Here is an 18,577-nt window from a genome sequence, read left to right on the forward strand (position 1 = left end):
TGTGCTTGTGTGTGTAGTGTACGATATCTCCGTGGAGCCCTCAGCAGTTAGGCCACCATGGTGTAATTTCTTGGGTCACGATCGAGTTTGACTACGGTCTTTCTCTCTCTCTCTCTCTCTCTCTCTCTCTTTGAAGTCGTTCACCCTTTTACTACGTTACTTTTACTATGTCTGAGTAGCTTCCTTCCCGTGGGGGTGGGGTTGCTACGCCGTACGTTTTGTCTCAATTAGTTTATGAATCTAATTGTATTTGTTGATTCTTCAGATTTGTAGAACGATTCCTTTCGGGGTTTTCGTTCTTTCTTTAGTGTTCATTCATTTTTAAATTACATAATTACATAGTTACTTAATTATAATTGTTATAATTCTGTGTTGGTTACAGCTCTCCTTCCGTGAGTGTAAGTGGTTGTGAGGGCACGTGCCTGTTGTGTAATTCTTGTGTTCCTCTCCCTCGGGATTCCTCTTCGGAGCCTTCCCGGGGGAATGAATGTTAACTAATGATTTTTGTTTTTATTTTTCCCAGTTATCGATCTATTTCGTTTCTGTAATGTGACAACGGAGTGAGCTGTCTTGTTGAGGCCTGGGGATTCGGGTGTTGCTGCCTCTCCTATAGATCTTCGTCAGGGGCGTGTCTCCTTCTCCTGGAAGTACTCCCGTGACGATTGACAGCTCTCCAGTTCATTTTAGAACACTCAGGAGGCTCGCCTCCTTTGGTGGGTAACTTTCCTTCTGAGGGAAGTTTTCCTGTCCAGGCTTGAGTTTTTCCCCTTGGGGGGTTCTTCTCTTGCCTTTTTTTCGTGCGACTATGCTCTTGGTGCTGAGCGGTCGCACCTGCAGTTACGCTCAAGGGGCTGGGCAACTGCAGGAGCCCCTCTTCGGAGGATTGCTCTTTTTAGGTCACTGGCTGACCCGTCTCTTCTACGAAGTGTTTCTCTTTCGTTCGCGAGAGAGTACACTCATAGAGACTCCTCTTCGGAGGACTCTTCTGCTGTTGTTGCTGTTGGCCGCCTTCGCCGTAAGGCTCACCGTCCGCTACGTCGTAAGAGCCTCCCATCTCCCTATAAGGGTGCCAAGAGGCGCCTTTTTGAATCTCCGTATGCAGCCTGCAGCTCCTTCCTCTTTAGATCTCTCCGGGGATCGATCTCCAGCGCCTTCTTGATCTTCCGCCCCTGGTGCAGATGGACAGCAGTCTGACCTCGTCTTCCGACGGACAACGGTCCCATCGGGGCAAAAGGTTGCCTCCCACGGGGTGCTTCCCTTGTGTGTCAGGGTTCCCCTGCGCGCCCTTCTGCTGTGTTCTCTCCTACTCAGTGTTAGCGCACAGGCGCTCTCCTGCTCAGTATTAGCGTACAGGCGCTCTCCTGCTCAGTGTTAGCGCACAGGCGCTCTCCTGCTCATCAGCGTTTTCCTGATCGCTAGCGCTCTCCTGTTCGCCAGCGGTCTCCTGTTCGTCAGCGCTCTCGTGATGATCGTCGCTGCTGTTCCTGTTGGTTCCTGATACGCGCCCTGTGCACCCACGTTCGCCCGCGCAATCTAGAACTTCGGTTCAGGTCTTGGACAAGGACTCTTCTACGCTTCAAATCGCCAGCGCACATCTGCGTGCCCTTTCCTGCCACGCACCAATGGGTGCCAACGGTTTTTCCTGACCGTCCAGGATCGCCTGATTGACAGCTCGCTTCAGTGCTCACCTTCCTGATGCACCTGCGCGCCTTCTGTTTAGTGGGAAGCGCGCTAACCATCCCTAGTCTCTTACGCGTTAGCGATTGCTACGCGCCCACGGGATTCTTCACCTGCGCGCTAGCGTTTTGTTAACGCACCACCACTCGCCAACGCGCCATCGCTTGCCGACGCGCCATCACTTGCCAACGCGCCTTCACTCGCCTACGGGCCATCGCTCGCCAAGACGTGCCATCGCTCGTCAACGCAACATCGCCCGCCTACGCGCCATAGGTCTCCCGACCGCCTGCGCTCACCCGCAGGCCCACGTGCCCCCGCGACCGCACGCCCACGTGCCCGTGCGCCTACGCGCATGCGTGCCCGCACACATGCGCTCCAACGGTGTTGCATCACGCGGACCGACGGTGTTCCATCGCGCGGACCGACGGTGTTCCATCGCGCGGACCGACGGTGTTCCATCGCGCGGACCGACGGTGTTCCATCGCGCGGACCGACGGTGTTCCATCGCGCGGACCGACGGTGTTCCATCGCGCGGACCGACGGTGTTCCATCGCGCGGACCGACGGTGTTCCATCGCGCGGACCGACGGTGTTCCATCGCGCGGACCGACGGTGTTCCATCGCGCGGACCGACGGTGTTCCATCGCGCGGACCGACGGTGTTCCATCGCGCGGACCGACGGTGTTCCATCGCGCGGACCGACGGTGTTCCATCGCGCGGACCGACGGTGTTCCATCGCGCGAACGCCGGCTCGATTCCTGCAGTATCCATTGCTCGCCTAGGGGTCATCGCTCGCCTGTGAACTTTCGGATTCCGAACACCAGCTCTCGCCCTTCCTACCACGCTCGCCCTCCTTCTGCGCTCCCTCGCGCACTTTCGTCTGCGCTTCTACGTGCCCGCGCATGGGCGCTTCCACGTTTGGCCACGCGCAAACCATTGATTTACCATCGTGCGAGCGCCAGGGCGATTACGACCGCGATTCCCGTCGGGTTTTCGCAACACGGCCAGCCTGGCGAGTCTTCTGGAGCGGATTTCCAGGACATGGTCTTCACCCCGTAAACGCAGAGCATGGCACATGCAAGAGCAGGAAGAATCTTCAGGGAGGTCTGAGCAACATTCTTCTTTCCAGAACCTGGGTTAGCCCTTCCTCGTCATTCCCTGGAAGGGTCTTTCCAGGGAGCTTCCCGTTCGAGATTTCTCTGTCGGGCAAGGGGTGACTGGTTTAGCCCTTCCTCTTATCCATCTCGTGGAAAGGGCTTACCAGGTCCTTTCCCTCCTCGGTTGCGACCCGAGGTTTTGTACAAGGAAGCTCCAGGAAGATCATGGGTACTTTCCTCCTCTCGGGCTCAAGCACCTTGGCGTTTCGTCGCCAAGTTTCGAACTTGCGGGCAAGCTCTATGTTGGACCATCTAGACGCAGTGACCGAGGGCTTCCTCTCGGGTGTCTCATCCGTGGATGTAGACAAGCTCAGACACTCTTCCATCCTTAAGAAGAGCTTGTTTGTGCCCAAGGACAGAGACATGGACAGCGGTTGTGCAGAGGAAGTCGACTTCCATTTTCACTCCTCCAAGGCACTTTCTTCCAGACCCTGCAGGCCTCCAGCGCCTCTTCTTTCAGCCTCGTCGGCCTAAGTTATCGGACCGGCTACGGCAACTAAGACAAGGTGTCCAATAGCAGTCCCCTCCTGTCAGGGACAGGTAGCACGGGAGGCTCTCCCGGGGTGGCATAATCCTAGAGGGAGCGGCAGAGTTCACAAACTCTAGGATTGGCAACCCCCCTTGCAGGTCTCATGCTGGGAGTATGCCTAAGGTTACTCATCCGGATAACAGCTTCCCGATGCCGATTCCTGCATGATCTCCGTGATCAGCCAAGGATATCGCGCCTCGCTCTTACCATCTCTCCGTCTCTGTCAGCGAATTCAGTGTCACTAAACCTCTATGCCATGGGGTCGGCAAGAGTTTTGCCCGTTTGGGCAGAATGATCCATGCCTTAGGAGAAGGTCCTCCATAGGGTCGTCGACGGCTTCACCCCCCGGCTTCTTCAGTCGATCCTTTCTCGTAGGAAAGCATCTGAGACGGGAATTCCGTCGTCGACCTCTCAGCTCTGAACAAGTTTGTCGAACAAACTTCGTCCAGCGTGGAACAGCAGAATCAATCAGACTGGTAACGAGGCGGCAGGACTCCTTAGGACCTGAGTCGGAAGGACGGGTACTTCCAGTTTCCATTCCATCCATCTTCCAGGAAGCTCTTGGAATTCAGCCTAGACTTAAGATGCGGTGTGGCGATCCCGCCGCGGTATCGCAGGTTTTTCCCCAGAGAACTCTCCCTGCTTTCCTCATGGCCGCTCAGGAGCAGGCTTCCGCCTCCTTCGCCTTTTGGAGGTCTGGTCAACTTCGGTAGGCTTGGGTTCGACCTTATTCAACGCCGGGACAAGCTTTCGGGTCCTTACCATGAGTGAGGGATCATGGTAATTTGCTAGGAGCCTTCTCTACTTCTGCCTCAACATCTGGAGTATCTAGCCATGATATTGAGTCAACGGCCTTACCACGTTGGAAACACCGCTTCTCGTCCGATCAGCGAAGTTAAGCAACGTTGGGTCTGGTCAGTACTTGGATGGGTTACCGCCTGGGGACGCCAGATGCTGTTGCCTCCTTCTCCAAGCCTTCCCTTCAGTTGACTGTGGCAAGGCTGAGGAGAGCCGCAGTACCTGTTCTCAGTCAAGCAGAGCTTTCAGCCCTACCTTGGAACGTTTCCTGGGTCTCTTTTCCTCATTGACCCGTCTAAAGTCCCGAACGGTCGCCTCAGGATAAGTTCCCTGTGGGGCGGCCCAAGTTCCGGTGGTATCAAAGCAACGATTAACCGGACTTTCTGGCCCCTATGGGACCAGCGGAACTATTAGACCTGCAATGGGTGTTGACCTATGGAACCTCTTGATGGGAGTGGATATTCTCGTCATTTCCCCACATTTTGATGCTGTTCTCGGACTCGTCAAAGAAAAGGGGGGGGGGGGTTGTTCCGGTTCAGGCCTATGGTGAGGATCTGAAGGATACTTCTCCATCATTCAGGCAGGCTTAGGGGCCGTAGTCTGGCCCCTCTACAGATCCTACAGTTCCTGCCGAGTCGCTCCGTGGGCAATGACATCATGGTACTGGCGTATTCCAACCAGCGAGGGACTTATTTTCATATCTTCGTATCTTGCATTAGAGATACTGAGATGATCTAAGGTCCTCTCAATACCACTATCGGCTCGCTCATTCCGGGCAGAGGAATGTTCTCTCCGACTATCTGAGCAGAGCCTCGCAGATAGAGGGTACCTGGGAGTCTTTGGCCTTTAGTAACCAGCAAGTCCTGGCCTGGGGGACCTGACCGCGACAGCCTGGAACTTCAAGCTTCCGCTGTTCTTCCCCCCAGTCTCAGACCCCAAGACTCTTTGGCAAGATGCTTTCAGGTGATGGTGGGACAACATCGACGCCTGCGTCTTCCCACCATTGCTGTCTGTTGAGAATGGGTCTCAACAAGACCAGGTTGTCTGTCAACCTTTCGATGGCCCTGAGAGCTCCACTGTGACTATTCGCGGAACGGTTTCCGGACCCTCTGCTTCCCCTGACGGAGCTACCGGGAGAGCTTCTCCCACGGCACAGGCTACTCAAACAACCACACTACAACATCTTTCACGAGCCGTGGCATTGCTTCGGCTTCATGCCTGGAGACACTACGCCGCCTCCTCAAGAAGAGACAACCCGCTACAGTCGCGGAGTGGAGGTCGCGTCACCTGCGATAGTCATCCTCAGGGGTCTACTAGGCGAAGTGGAGAGTCTTCTGTGGTTGGTGTCGTGGGAGAGATACCTCTTCCCTTGAGGCCTCTTCTCCAGCAATAACGAACTTATTGCTTTTCGGCGGGAGGAAACTCCTTTCCGCTCTCGGCAGTGAAGCCTGTCGCTCAGCCTTTCCCTGGCCTTCAGGCTGAAAGGAATAGACTTTTTCCTTCCCGCTGGACCTTTCTTCGCTCATGCGAAGCTGCGAACGTCCCTGCCCCTAGTCGGAGTGAGACCTCCTCCATGGAGCATGGTTCGGACTTTTTAGTCCCTTAAGAGATCTTCTCAAGAACCATTACGTCAGGCCTCTAATCGTATTCCGTCTTGGGGGACGGTGCTCATGCTCACTCTGGCCTCGGCCAGTGTGTAAGCAATCTTCTTGGTCTCGTACGACTCCGCCCTTTCTAAGGAATAGGGGAAGGCAACATTCAGGTTCGCTCCTGAGTTGTTTGCTAGACTCAGAATCTTGGGGTCCCGGCCCTTCGGTCCAACTAGTTGAAGATTTCGCGTCACCATTCTGTATCAGATGACCCAAACCTTCTCCTTCTTGCTAGTAAAGGAATCGAGGGGTTATCTTTCGGAACAGCTGTAGTTTGTCCTCACGTGCAGCCGGGTTGGGAGCACAGGAAGGGCACAGGGGAGAGTCACCAGTATACCTCTTCAGCTCGGGCTCAATGACATTCATCTCGACCTGAATCCAGACCCTCCCCCGTCACGTCGCCCTACAGCACGATGTCGGATACATCGCAACGTCCCTCGCCTTCGAGTAGTACTACTCTGTGACGCAGGTGCTACAAGCTGGAGTCTGGAAGCGTCTAATGACCTTCGCAGCCCGCTTCCTGCAGGACGTGACCCACAGGAAAAGGCAACCCTTTTGGCTGATGTTTTTGACAGTAAACAGAGTAATGAAAAACTTGAACTTCCTCATTCCTGTTTTCCTGAGGCTAAACTAACTAGTTTAGCTTTTCGATCTCGTGAGATTAAAGCTCTGTTGGTGGACCTTGATGCTTATGGAGGTGTAGACCCAAATGGTATTTTTCCTTTGTTTTTTATAAAGACAGCAGATTTCTTAGCTCCAAAGTTATCTGTTATTTTGCGCAAGTTAGCAAGAAGAGGAGCTTTTAGCACTAGTTGGAGAATTGGTAATGTTACTCCTCTATGTAAATGTGTTCGTGGTAGCTCAAGTCCCACTGATTACCGCCCAATTTCCATAACTCCCATATTATCTAAAGTTTTTGAACGTCTTCTGGCAAAACGTCTTAATAGGTTTGCTGAAGGTAATCATCTACTCCCTAGTTTGCAATTTGGTTTTCGTAAAGGCCTTGGAGCATGTGATGCCCTTCTTACAATCTCCAATGCTGTACAGAAATCCCTTGATTGTGGTCAGGAAGTTCGTATGATTGGCCTTGATTTTAGTGCTGCCTTTTACCGTGTTAATCATGAGGTCCTTGTTTTCAAACTGAAACAGTTAGGAGTGGGTGGGTCATTTCTTAGCATTATTATTGATTTTTTAAGTAATAGATCTCAAAGAGTTGTTGTTGATGGGCACCATAGTGATTATAGGAATGTGATATCCGGTGTTCCACAGGGTAGTGTTCTTGGCCCATTACTTTTCATACTATATACACATGACATGTGGTTTGGCCTAGAAAACAAGCTTGTTGCATATGCAGATGATGCTACTCTCTTTGCATCAATTCCATCCCCTGAATGTAGATCTGGGGTTGGTGAATCCCTTAATAGAGATTTAGCTAGAATTAGTGCATGGTGCAAATTATGGGGTATGAAGTTGAATCCTAACAAAACTCAAAGTATGATTGTAAGTAGGTCAAGGACGGTGGCTCCTCAACATCCGGATCTCAGTATTGATAATGTTTCTTTAAATATGTAAGACTCTTTCAAAATTTTAGGTGTGATTCTCGATAGTAAATTTACTTTTGAGAAACATATAAGGTCTGTGTCTTCTTCAGTTGCACAAAAAATAGGCTTATTGAGAAAATCTTTCAAGATTTTCGGTGATCAATCTATTCTGAAGAAGTGTTTTAATTCTTTCATTATACTTTGTTTTGAGTATTGTTCTCCTTTCTGGTGTTCAGCTGCTGATTCTCATCTTAATTTGTTGGACAGAAATGTACGGTCTATTAAATTTCTTATTCCTGATCTAGATATTAATCTCTGGCACCGTCGTTCAATGAGGTCATTATGCATGTTGCATAAGATTTTTCATAACTCTGACCATCCTTTACATTCAGATCTCCCAGGACAATTCTATCCTGTTCGTAATACTAGGCAGGCAGTTAATTCTAATAGCCAGGCCTTCTCCATCACGAGGCTCAATACTACGCAGTACTCTAGAAGTTTTATTCCAGCTGTAACCAAGTTGTGGAATGATCTTCCTAATCGGGTGGTTGAATCAGTAGAACTTCAAAAGTTCAAAGTTGGAGCAAATGCTTTTTTGTTGACCAGGCGGACATGAGTCTTTTTATAGTTTATTTATGACATATTTGTTTTTGTTGTTGTTAATAGTTTATATATGACATGTCTGTTTTGACGTTGTTACTTATTTTAGAATGATTTATTGTTAATTTGTTCTCTTCATTTATTTATTTCCTTATTTCCTTTCCTCACTGGGTTATTTTTCCCTGTTGGAGCCCTTGGGCTTATAGCATCTTGCTTTTCCAACTAGGGTTGTAGCTTGGATAGTAATAATAATAATAATAATAATAATAATAATAATAATAATAATAATAATATCGCTCTGTGGTGACTACACAACAGCTGGTCTAACCTCAGGCTCCTTTTTGGACAGGTAGCAGAAGGTTGAGGGCATTGTTATCAAGTTTTAGTCTCCATGAACGAAAGAAGTATGTCTGGCCCTTACTTCTTTCTTCATCGTCCCCTCTACTGGGGAAGCAGCATCCTGGTCTCTGCATAGCTGACCTCAAATCTCTGCAGGTAAACCATGCTTCCTTGTGTTCCGAGTATTGAGTCAATACTGTCGCGTCCCCCATACCCTGACGAGGTGGTATTGGGAACGTCCTAACCCAGAGTTCCTTCTGGAACTCCAGGTCAACTGCCTAGGACGGGTCACACTTCTTCCTTCACACACAAGCTTATGTAGGCCACACGTTTCCTTGCGGAGCAAGGAACTTGTGAGGTGCAGGGACTCCTTTTCTCGAGTGCGACTCACTCGGATTCTGAGTCCCCGGGTAAAGCCAAAGCCAGTATGGCTGGGGACTTTTCCACCCTTCCTAAGGGGTAAGTCACCCAATGTAAATAGCGTGGTTTGTATTTCGGTTACGGAACAAATGACAAATTCGGAGATAATTTGTATTTTTCGTCGTAACCATACAAACCTTAGCTATTTACACATATTTGCCCGCCAGCCCTGTCCCCCAAGACAAGTCCTACCTCTAAGTGAAGTGAAGCAGTTCACTGGTGTGTGAGGGGGGGAGGGGTAGCTAGCTACCACTCCCCTACCCCCCTGCTAACTAGCTTGGGGGTAATACACCCCCGTTAAATTCTAATGGCTCGCCATTTCAGCTACACCGAAAGGTAAACCCAATGTAAATAGCTAAGGTTTGTATGGTTAGGAAAAATACAAATTATCTCCGAATTTGTCATGTTTTGTCCTGTTTTCTCACACCCAAAATCCCAGGTTCCCACCTGTGTCCATCAGGAAAGGGGGTTCCATGTTGGTAGAACAACGGTAGAACGGCTTATTTGCATTGGAAATAAAGGACAAATTCGTTGAAAGCACATAATTTACTTTAGTAAAAGATTTTTCTCTTAGAAATGTTGTCAAAAGGTCAATTTACGAGACAATGCATGCTGCAAGTTCTAAGGCGTAGTAATCTAGGAATTTTAAGAGGGTTGGGAAACGTGCGGGAAAGCAATCTATATGACCAAGGGGGTGGGATTAATCTTACAATTAGCAATACAACCATTGATATCAAAGAGAAACATGACTATAAAGAGAGATTAAAATATATTGCATGTTGATATTAAACATGAATATGTGGGACAGATTTACAAGAGATTGAACATTGGAAAGAGTCTTGCTGGTAATAAAGATGAAACATTGAATTGCAAGTAGCAAAAGTGGTTACTTCATTTGAAGACAGTAATCACAATATGCATTTCAGAAAAAATCAGGTAATATTTATGAGTAAAAATGTTTTTGTTCCGTAACCGAAATACAAACCACGCTATTTACATGGGGTATTACTTTCGGCGTAGCTGAATGACGAGCCATTAGATTTTTAACGAGGGTTAACTACCCCTCGCTAATTAGCGAGGGGGTAGGGGAGGGGTAGCTAGCTACCCCTCCCCCCTCACACACCGGTGAACTGATTCACTTCGCTTTTGGCTGGGGTGATGGTCAGACGTGTCTACGTCACCCTCGCATATTGACAGCCTTAATCTTTTTTGCTTTTTCTTACAGTTGTGTGTTCGGAAGTTGGCCTCTACCTCTATCATGCGAAAGTGCCCTGGCTTACCCGACCGCCCTTGTGGGACTCTTATGTCGGCGGTCGAGACGGACCCTCACACCTCATGTCCGTACTGCAGAGGTCAACGGTGTGATAGAGACAAAGTTTGCAGTGAGTGCAGGGAGTGGTCTACCTCCCAGTGGGAGAGGTTTTCCCGTCGACGGAAGAAGTAGTCTAGGCGGGATCTTTCTTCTTCAAGGGTTTCCTTGAAGAAGGAAGGTTCCAAGGACACTTCTTCCGTTGCCCGAACCTCCTCCGAAGCTCCCACTTGATCGGTTTCTCGTGAGAGGCCGGCGAGTGGTAGCGTAGGCCATTCTTTTGTTGACCAACCTCGGGGTTCGGATGAGGGAGTTGCCTTCCATAGCGAGGCAGCTCCTCCTCCTCCTCCTCCTCCCGGGGAGGATTTTAATAACACTGTGCATAATGATGATTTATTACAGCTTTTGGCTTCCTTGGGGCTTAAGGGTTCGCCCTCTAGGGAAGCCCTGTTTGACTTGATCCAGTTGGGCGCAGCTGTCAAACAGTCGTCGGCGATAGCGGAGGTAGATCCTCTGTCTATCGTCGACGTTATTGTGGCAGAGGCTTCCAATGGGTCGGGTCAAACCCCTGGCTTGGTTGCTGATGTTGCTGAAGGCTCAGTTACCCCCTCCAAACATCCTTCGAGGGAGGAGCCGAGTCCAACGGTCTCTCCTGCGGGTGATTCTCTCCTTCGGGGGAGTTCACTGACATAGACTCCTCTTTGGAGGACCGACGATGGTGTTCCTGCTCCTAGAGGTCGTCTTCGCCGCAAGGCTCGGCCTCCTCTTTGCCGTAGAGGTCTTCCTTCTCCCTACAAGGAAGTTAGGAGGCGCCTCTTCGGTTCTTTGCCCTCGACGTCCCCCGCAGAGGTTCCTCCTCGACGTGAGTCGACCGTTGCAGCTGCATCACTGGACCTCTCTGCAGATCGTTCGCGATCTCCCACGCCTGCCAGACCTGTGGATCTTCCTTCACCGTTCCGGGAAGCTGACGCACAGTGGGCGCCCACGCACCCCGTTTTCCAACGGGCACCGGTCCCTTTGGGGCAAAAGGGCTTGTCTCACAATGTGAGCAAGTCCCTTAAGTGCCAGGTTTCACCTGTGCTCCCACGTTCTCCTGCTGTTGCTGAGGACCATCCTACGCGCCAGCGATCTCCTGCAGCAGAAGCAGAGTCAACTCGTCAGTGCTCTCCTGCTCGTCACCGATCTCCTGCTCGCCTACGCGCTAGCGATCTCCTGCGCACCAGCAATCTACTACTTGCCAGCGCATATCTGCGCGCCCTGTTCCTGACACGCGGCATGCGCGCCCACGATCTCCAGCTCGCCAGCGATCTTCTCCTGCGCGCCATCGTTCGCCTGCGCGTCAGCACGCACCTGCGCGCCATCGTTCGCCTGCGCGCCCACGATCCCTGGATCTGGGCGCAGGTAAGAAGACACTTCCTTCTCTTCGCCCACGATCACCTGCGCGCTTTCGGAACTCGCCCACGCGTCAGCCCTCGCCTGCGCGCCATCTTGCGCACTCACCTTTGCGCACTTCCAGAGTTGGACGAGACACTACGCGCTCACGAGAAGTTTCCTGCACGCCAGTGATCTCCTGCGCGCCAGTGATCTCCTGCGCACCCGCGCGATCCATCGCCTGCGCGCAAGCACTCCAGCGCGCCCACGATCCTGCTTGCCGAAGGTCACCTACGCGCTCATGCGCAATCTCACCTGTGCGCGATTGCTCACCTTCTCGCCCTACGCGCCATCGCTCGCCAACGCGCCGTCGCTCGCCTGCGCGCCGTCATTCTCTCGGCTGCCAACGCTCGCCCTTACGCCCGTGCGCGCCCACGTGCACCCTCGTCCGCGCGCCCGCGCTTTCATCTCCGGCGAACGTTTGCCCGCGCGCGAAACTGCGATTTTTCCATCGCGCGACCCCAAGCGCGATTCCCGCCGGGTTTCGCAACGTGAGCAGCCTAGCGAGTCTTCAGGAGCGCGTGCAACCAGGTCATCATCTTCACGATCCCCCCCCCCCGCAAGCGCAGAACAGCGCGCTTGCAGGAGAAGGGGAAGTCTTCAGAGAGGTCTAGGCACCAATCTTCTTCCTTTCAGGCAGGCCCTATGGATTCTACTCCGAAGGATCGCCCGATCCCCTTCCCTCCAGTGGGAGTCTCTGACACTGCGGCTGTCAGTCGACAGCCTTGGTTTGGGTCCCTTATCAGAGCTGTCATCCAGGCTGTTAAGCCTGCCTTCGCTGATTTGGGTCTCAAACCAACGACAGCTTCGACCCCACTGAAGAGGAAGAGAGGAGTAGAGTTCGTGGTGACTTCTCCTAGGGTCAAACTGGCTCCTAAGAAGTCCGTAAGGAAGGCTCCTTCCCTCCCTCAGACGTTCTCTCCTCCTGTGGACGAAGCTTTTCCTTCCTCAGGAGAATCTATCGAGGTGAGACCTTCTCCCACCTCACCAATGGGAGAGACCCCACTACGAGTAGGAGAATCGTCGCGTGTTGGGGCGGAGAAGAGCCCTCAGACTTCTTTACTGGAGTCCTGCATCCCTCCTAGAAGGGAACCGAAGGACTCGAAGACCGTCCCGAAGTCTTCTTCAAGGATTCGACCAGAGCCAGCGAGACCCCAGGAGAACGTCCACGTGTCCCCCCAAGTATAGCAGTTGGGGACAGGAGACTTTGCTGCCAGTTCACCAGGAGGAGAGCAGCATGATTCAGAGCACGCCTTCTGGCAAGTCCTGACTTTGATGAGGTATCTCAACAAGTTCAAGGACCCCGAGACCGCCCCTCGTGAAGGCAAGGATACGGTCCTGGACCAAGTCTACGGCACTCAGAAACCCTCTAAGGCCAGTGCGGCTCTGCCTTGGTCCCAAGGGGTGAAGAGTGCCAGAGATAAGGTTGAGGGCCAGCTTTCGGAACTCGCCTCCTCCAGCCGTTCCTCTGCTGGAACAAGCTCCTCCCACCTCCTCGTGTGCAACAGAGGAGGTACTTTGAGATCATGGAGGAGCCTTGTTTAGCTCTCCCGCTCCACCACTCCATGGAAGAGCTTACCAGGGGAGTCTCTCTTGAGAGACCCTCCAACCGGCAGGTGACATTCTCGGCAACAGAGATCCTGAGTCAGGAGAAGGTCGCAAAGTGTGCCATGTAGGCCACTTTGTGGCTGGATGTCTGGCTAGGGTCTCTGGGCATCCTGCTGCGATCCGAGGATCTGTCCAAGGAGAGCACCAGGAAGGCCCTGGAGACCTTCCTCCTCTCGGGCACACGTACCATCGAGTTTCTGGCCCACCAAGTTTCGAACTTGTGGGCAAACTCGATCTTGAAACGACGTGATGCGGTGACCGAGAGGTTCCACTCGAAGGTCCCAGCCGTGGATGTCTGCAAGCTCAGACACACTTCCATCCTAGGAAAGAGCCTGTTTGATCCCAAGGATGTGGAACAGGCAGCTGAGAGGTGGAGGAAATCGAACCACGATTCTCTCCTCCAAAGGGCTCTTACATCTAAGCCCTGCAAACCTCCAGCACCTCAACAACCTTGCCAGTCCAAGACGACGAAACCGGCAGCAAAGACGAAGGTGTCCAAGCAGCAGCCTTTTCCTGTCAAAGACAAGAAGGGCGGAAAGTCCTCCAAGGGAGGCAAGAATCCTAGAGGAAGCGGCCGAGGCCGCAAACGCTAGGATTAGCAATCCCCCTGCATGTCCACCAGTGGGGGGATGCCTGCAAAGTTGCACATTCAGGTGGCAGCAACTCGGGGCCGATTCCTGGACGATCTCCGTGATCAGTCAGGGATATCGCGTCCCGTTCATAACATCTCTTCCTCCCTTGACAGCGAATCCAGTGTCGTTGAGCTCCTATGCCATGGGATTGGTAAAGGGGCTAGCCCTTCGGGCAGAAGTCGAGACCATGCTCAAGAAGGATGCTCTCCAGGAGGTCGTCGACGGCTCCCCAGGCTTCTTCAGTCGACTCTTTGTTGTAAAGAAGGCGTCTGGAGGCTGGAGACCCGTCATCAACCTCTCAGCTCTGAACAAGTTTGTCAAACAAACTCTGTTCAGCATGGAGACAGCAGACACGGTCAGACTTGCAATGAGACCGCAAGACTTCATGTGTACACTGGATCTGAAGGACGCGTACTTCCAGATCCCAATCCATCCGTCTTCCAGGAAGTACTTGAGATTCAGCCTAGACAACAAGACCTACCAGTTCAAGGTGCTGTGTTTCGGTCTCTCCACAGCACCCCAGGTATTCACCAGAGTGTTCACCCTGATATCTTCGTGGGCACACAGGATCGGCATCCGTCTCCTCCGCTATCTGGACGACTGGCTGATCCTAGCAGACTCGGAGTCAAACCTTCTTCGACCCTGAGACAAGCTTCTGGGACTTTGCCAAGATCTAGGGATCATGGTAAATCTCGAGAAGTCTTCTCTGCTTCCATCTCAACGACTGGTATATCTAGGCATGATATTGGACACCAATCTCCACAAAGCCTTTCCATCAGACGACAGGATAGCAAGGCTGAGGAGGGTCGCAGATCCTTTCCTCAGACGAGAAGAGCTTCCAGCCCAATCGTGGTTACGTCTCCTCGGTCACCTTTCCTCCTTGGCCCGTCTGGTTCCAAATGGCCACCTCAGGATGAGATCCCTACAATGGTGGCTCAAGTCCCGGTGGAATCAAGGCCACGATTCCCCGGACATTCTGGTTCCTATGGATCCTGCGGAACGGATGAGCCTTCAGTGGTGGGTGACGCACGGAAACCTTCGAAAGGGAGTGAATCTTCTCGTCCTCCCCCTGGATTTGATGCTGTTCTCGGACGCTTCAAAAGAAGGGTGGGGGGCCCACGTTCTGAACCACAGGATCTCAGGCCTATGGTCAGAATCAGAAAAGTGCCTCCACATAAATCTGCTAGAAATGAAGGCCGTATATCTGGCACTTCAACAGTTCCAACGGATCCTGGCGGGTCACTCCGTGGTGGTGATGAGCGACAACACCACGGTAGTGGCTTACATCAACAAGCAGGGAGGTACCTTTTCACAACAGCTATCCCGTCTTGCAGTAGAGATACTGAGATGGACCGAAGTCCACTCGATTCCACTATCGGCTCGCTTCATTCCGGGCAAGAGGAATGTGCTCGCCGACAGTCTGAGCAGAGCATCACAGATAGTGAGTACCGAGTGGTCTTTGGATCCTCTAGTAGCCAGCAAAGTCCTGACTTTGTGGGGTTCCCCGACGGTGGACCTGTTCGCGACAGCCTTGAACTTCAGGCTCCCGCTGTACTGTTCCCCAGTCCCGGACCTCAAGGCACTCTGGTAAGATGCCTTCCAACAACGGTGGGACAACATCGACGTTTACGCCTTCCCACCGTTCTGTCTGATGAGAAGGGTGCTCAACAAGACCAGACTATCGGTCAACCTGCCAATGACCTTAATAGCTCCGCTATGGCATCATGCAGAGTGGTTCCCGGACCTTCTGCAGCTCCTGACGGAACTCCCGAGAGAACTTCCTCCACGACACAAGCTACTCAAGCAACCACTCTGCAACATCTTCCAAAAAGCCGTAGCATCGCTTCGGCTTCACGCCTGGAGACTATCCATCATCTCCTCACAGAGAGAGGCTTTTCGCAACAAGTTGCGGAGAGGATGTCTCGACACCTGCGAAAGTCATCTGCAGGGGTCTACCAGGCGAAGTGGAGAGTCTTTTGTGGTTGGTGTCGTGGAAGGGGTATCTCTCCCCTCGATGCGTCGTGGAAGGGGTATCTCTCCCCTCGATGCGTCGTGGAAGGGGTATCTCTCCCCTCAATGCCACTATTCCAGCAATAGCGGAGTTTCTTGTATATTTGCGGGAAGAAATGCGCCTTTCGGTCTCGGCGGTGAAAGGCTATCGCTCAGCCTTAAGTCTGGCCTTCAGGCTGAAAGGAATGGACATTTCCTCCTCGCTGGAACTTTCTCTACTCATACGAAGCTACGAGCTTACCTGCCCTCAGTTGGAAGTGAGACCACCTCCATGGAACGTGGTTCGTGTCCACAGGTCTCTTAAGAGACCTCCGTTCGAACTATTACTCCAGGCTTCTGATCGTCACCTGACTTGGAAGATGGTGATCCTGCTCGCTGTGGCCTCAGCCAAGCGAGTCAGTGAACTTCATGGTCTCTCGTACGATGTTGCCCATTCAAGGGGATGGGGGAAGTTAACGTTCGGGTTCGTCCCTGAGTTTGTTGCTAAGACTCAGAATCCTGGAGTTCCGGACCCACGGTTCGATTCCTTCAGGATTTCAAGTCTCCGTTCTGTAACAGATGACCCAGACCATCTCCTACTATGCCCAGTAAGGAGTCTGAGGCCCTATCTTAAGAGAACAGCTGCAGCTCGTCCTCGAGTGCAAGCCCTGTTTGTGAGCACAGGAATGACGAAGAGGAGGGTCACTAAGAACACCATCTCAGCTTGGATTTGCAGGGTCATCCACCATTCCCTGAATCCAGACCCTCCTCTGTCACGTCGCCCTAGAGCACACAATGTCAGAGGCATCGCTACGTCCCTGGCATTCAAGAGAAACTTCTCAGTGACGCAGGTTGTACAAGCTGGGGTCTGGAAGCGTCAAACGACCTTCACAGCCCACTACCTGCAGGACGTGACCCACAGGAGGCTCGATACGTTCTCTATCGGTCCTGTGGTGGCTGCACAACAGCTGGTCTAACCTCAGGCTCCTTAATGGACAAGTAGCAGAAGGTTGAGGGCATTGTTACCCGGTGTTAGTCTGCATGAATGAAAGAGTATGTCTGGCCCTTACTCTTTTCTTCATCCTCCCCTCTCTTGGGGAAAGCAGCATCCTGGGTTCTCTGCATAGCTGACCTCAAACCACTGCAGGTAAACCATGCTTCCTTGTGTTCCTAGTATTAAATAATACTGTCGCATCCCCCATACCCGGACGAGGTGGTATTGGGAACGTCCTATACTAGAATTCCATTTAAAGGACTTCAGGTCAACTTCCTAGGACGGGTCGCACTTCTTTCCTTCACACACAAGCTTATGTAGGCCGCACGTTCCTTGTGGAGCAAGGAACTTGTGAGGTGCAGGGACTCCTTATCCCGAGTGATACACACACGGATTCTGAGTCCCCGGGCAAAACCAAAGCCAGTAAGGCTGGGACTTACTACCCTACCTAAGTGTTAAGTCACCCCATGTAAATAGCGTGGTTTGTATTTCGGTTACGGAACAAATGACAAATTCGGAGATAATTTGTATTTTTCCTAACCCTACAAACCATAGCTATTTACACATATTTGCCCGCCAGCCCTGTCCCCCGTGAAGTCCTACCTCTAAGCGAAGTGAATCAGTTCACCGGTGTGTGAGGGGGGGAGGGGTAGCTAGCTACCTCTCCCCAGTTAGCGAGGGGGTAGTTAACCCTCGTTAAAAATCTAATGGCTCGTCATTCAGCTACGCCGAAAGTAATACCCCATGTAAATAGCTAAGGTTTGTATGGTTAGGAAAAATACAAATTATCTCCGAATTTGTCATGTTAGTAGAACACGTATTGTAAGTAAGGTTAGTAAGCATACCTGGTTCTTATACAGTATTTACGTACAGTTTTGAGTATTCAAGGTTAATTAAATCCATACTTCTCTGGTGGGAAGGCATATTCTCATATTATTTCTAGACTTGTTCAGAATCCCTGTAGGTTTTCAAACATCCTAACAATAGGAAGAGGTGGCTGAGGGCAAGGGTAATTGGAGATGTAGAAGATTCTAGTCCACTTCCCAAGAGGGATCTAACTCCTGCCGAAGAATGTGAACTTGTAAAGTAGTGTGGGGGCTGTGTGGAGAGTAGAGGGCTGGTTTGCCGCTGGGGCGGCGTGACCGTCAGGCGGTCAACAGGGCATGGCGGCTGGTTGGAGAGTAGCGGATTTGGTGGCTGCTTTGCCGGTTTGACCGTTGGGTGTCAAAGCAGAGTGGCAGCTGGTTGGGGTTTAGAGACCTTGGTGGCCACTTGGTTGGTCAATGGGGCATGGCAGCTGGTTGGAGTTTAGAGGCCTTGGTAGCTCCTTAGGTGGTCAACGCGGCTTGATAGCTAGTTGTAGTTTAAAGGCCTTGGTGGCCGCTCGAGCGAGCAACATGGTGTGGCGGCTGGTTAAAGATTAGAAGCCAGGATGGGGGTTTTGAGTGGTGGGACTGTCAGGCTTGGTTGGTCAACGCAGCCTGGCGGTTGGTTGGGGTTTTGAGGCCTGGGTGGCCGCTCAGGTGGTGTGGCTATTGGATGGTTAACCCGGCGTGATGGCTGGTTGGGGTGTAGAGACCTTGGTGGCTGCTTGAGCGGTCAATACTGTGTTACTGCTGGTTGTGTTTTAGTGGCCTCGGTGATGGGGACAGGGATGGTGGATGGTTTTAGAGTAGAGGGCTGGATGGCTGCTCAGGTGGCGGGGCTGTTGGTTGGTTTATTTTGTGTGGCCGTTGATTGGAGATTAGAGGCCAGGGTGGTTACTCGGGCGGCGTGACCATCGTGCGGTCAACACATCATGGGTGATGGTTGGGGTTTATAGGCTTTTTTTTTTTACCCCTCATGCGGTGTGGCCGTTGGGAGGTTAATGGGGTGTGGCTGTTGGCTGGAATTTAGAGACCAGGG

The 18,577-nt window shown here is 52.0% G+C and overlaps 1 protein-coding gene and 1 non-coding gene across 4 annotated transcripts in view; both read left to right on the forward strand.

Moving 5' to 3' along the window:
* Positions 1-18,577, forward strand: part of LOC137656057 (organic cation/carnitine transporter 2-like) — a 360,410-nt gene that overhangs the window by 24,427 nt on the left and 317,406 nt on the right. The window lies entirely within an intron of this gene.
* On the forward strand, positions 4,207-4,325 carry LOC137659023 (5S ribosomal RNA). The gene has a single exon (XR_011047454.1). It is a non-coding gene; the product is annotated as a 5S ribosomal RNA (ribosomal RNA).

This window comes from Palaemon carinicauda, chromosome 1, assembly GCF_036898095.1.
Source record: "Palaemon carinicauda isolate YSFRI2023 chromosome 1, ASM3689809v2, whole genome shotgun sequence".
Taxonomy (NCBI): Eukaryota; Metazoa; Arthropoda; class Malacostraca; order Decapoda; family Palaemonidae; genus Palaemon; species Palaemon carinicauda.